Consider the following 2510-nt stretch of genomic DNA (forward strand, 5'->3'; position numbering starts at 1 on the left):
TTTTTTTTTTTTATTTTTAGATGGTATATTTATACTAAAGAAGATCCCTCCATAACTTATCAAAGCTGCAATTTACATAAAAAAACAAACTTTAGAGCGTATATCTTTAGCAATTTATATTATTTAAATATTTTTAGCAATTCAAACATATGCGAAAGTTATGAAGTAGCAGAAGTACTAGAAAGCAGAGACTACTTGTACTACTTCCAAGCATAAAAGAGTGTTTATTTCTCTAAAAAAGCCAATTACTTCCAAAATGTTACCTATGCAAGATCCAAGTTTTTAAATATTTTTCTTTCCCACAAAGCTCGAAAGTATCTTAGAAGTAGCAGAAAAAATAATCAGAATTAGAAAAAATAATCAGAATCTTAGGATTAGGGTTACCCCATGCCTCTCGGATCGTTTGAGTTTCTCTTTAGATCAGAATCACGAAAAGGATCAGAAAAGATAAAGGAATTTGATCTCCAATAAAAAAAATAAAATTTTATAACTTAATTAAGGGTATTATCATCAATGCACTCTGAAGATCCTTTCACAAAATCATTAAATTCTATCAAAATAAAACATATTAAGATAATCTGGATAGGTTAATCGTTTTGATTTGTTATTTGGACAATTGAGATTGTTTAGGATAGTTTATGAAAGACATCTAAGAATTAGGAAGGTGACAATTGTACATTATTTGAGAATTTTAGAGCTTAAACTGTATGAATTTGGACAGCAAGCCATCAACAAGTTCAATTAATAAAGAAACCACCTTTCAAGGGGTTTCTGATTGTAATCAACCACCTCAATCTATTTTTCTAATGAAATTCAATTAAAATCCCAAAAATACCCTGAAAGTACACATGTAGACATGTGACATGTCTTCTACTCAAATTGTGCATCTTCTCTGTGTGATTTTGAGGATATTTTGAGAATACATAAAATTTTGTGATTGAAGAAGATACTTACTAAACACACTACAGCTCAAACAAACTCAAGGACATACTGACGATGAGTTCAAAAAATGAACCAAAGTATATCTAACTTGAACTCGGGGTGCTTAATGAACAATGTTATATTAAACGTTGGGCGCTTCTAGGCGTCGGACTTGGCGCCCAGCGCTTAGTCGCCTAGGCGGGCGCCTAAACGGTTTCTGGGCGTTTTTTTTCTTTCTTCATTTAAGTGGTGGTCGATGAGGTTTTGCTGAAGGTCGGAGAAGGTAGTGGAGGTGTTCATATTTGGAGGTTAATGGAGTTTGGAGGACGTGTAGGCTACGACACCTAAAATCACAATCAAGGCTTACAGGGTGCAATCCACGTAAGCAGACAATGCTCCCCTAAACGCTCGTAAAATCTAGGTGGACAACCTAAATACCGCCTAGGCGTTAGGCGCTAGTTAGACGGCCTAGGTACCGCCTAGGTCTAGGCGTACGCCTAAGCGGACTAGGCGGAGGTTTGAAAATCAAGGCGATTTAATCTCTGATTGATAGATAACCACTTAAATTGTATTTGTTTATTTATTGTATGGGTGTTGGGTAATTACAAGGAATTTCTTGCAACCAGATTTTTTGAGCATTGGAGTATTTTTTTTAATAAGATGAATAAAGTAATTTAAGTAAACTTGCATGAGATAGACATGTATAAGAAGAATAATATATTCTTTTCTAGAGACTATACCTTATTAGAGAGAGGTTTATGATATATTAAAGGAATTCTTCAAATAATACAATATAAATTACTTTGTAATTCCCTAATTAAGTAAAAGCTAGCATAAGGGCTTGTTTTGATAATGAAAGTATTAGAAGTAAGAAGTGGATCAAGAAGTAATTTTAAAACTTATAAAGTAGAAAGTAACAAAAATAGTAATTTTTGTCCGTAACGCATATCTTCAGAAATAGTTTTTCATTCAATTTCTCACGATGGTTTTTATTAATATTTTCCGCGATCATAATCAACCACTTCCTCCACCTCCTCCTTCATCTGCTTTGGTTGATATAACTGTACGTGAACAAATACTTAATCCATGTAGTCCTAAGTAGAAATTTTGTGTGCATTGTTAAGATCAAATACTTTAATCGAAATCAAGATACAATACAAATGCCGGCCTTAAAAGATTCAACCTTTACTATACAATATAAATTTATCTCATCAAAACCAAAATCAAAATATTCAACTAGACCAAAAAGTATAAAAAAAATTAACAATTTTGGGATTAGGGTTTCACGTTACCTCTGCGAGACTCTGAGTCTGAGCTCCTTTTAGATCAGAATCCGAAACGGCTCTGAGAAAGAAGAGGCAATTGATCTCCGAGGTATATATAATATCAACTTTTGATAACCGAATCGAGGGTATTTTTGTCAATGTTCACAGGATGTTTTCCTTTTCAAAAGGATTCCGATATCTTTAAATTCTATCGAATTAAACCTCTTTTCATAATAAATAAAAAATAAAAAAAATTATGATTATCTACATAACTCTAGACCGTTTAATTATTTTTGTTTTATTTTTGGGACGGCTCAGGTCGGT

At 32.7% G+C, this 2510-nt stretch overlaps 1 pseudogene; it reads right to left on the reverse strand.

The window, feature by feature from the left end:
• LOC109843166 overlaps nucleotides 1–2288 on the reverse strand; it is a 5609-nt pseudogene extending 3321 nt beyond the window's left edge.

Source organism: Asparagus officinalis, chromosome 5, assembly GCF_001876935.1.
Source record: "Asparagus officinalis chromosome 5, Aspof.V1, whole genome shotgun sequence".
NCBI lineage: Eukaryota > Viridiplantae > Streptophyta > Magnoliopsida > Asparagales > Asparagaceae > Asparagus > Asparagus officinalis.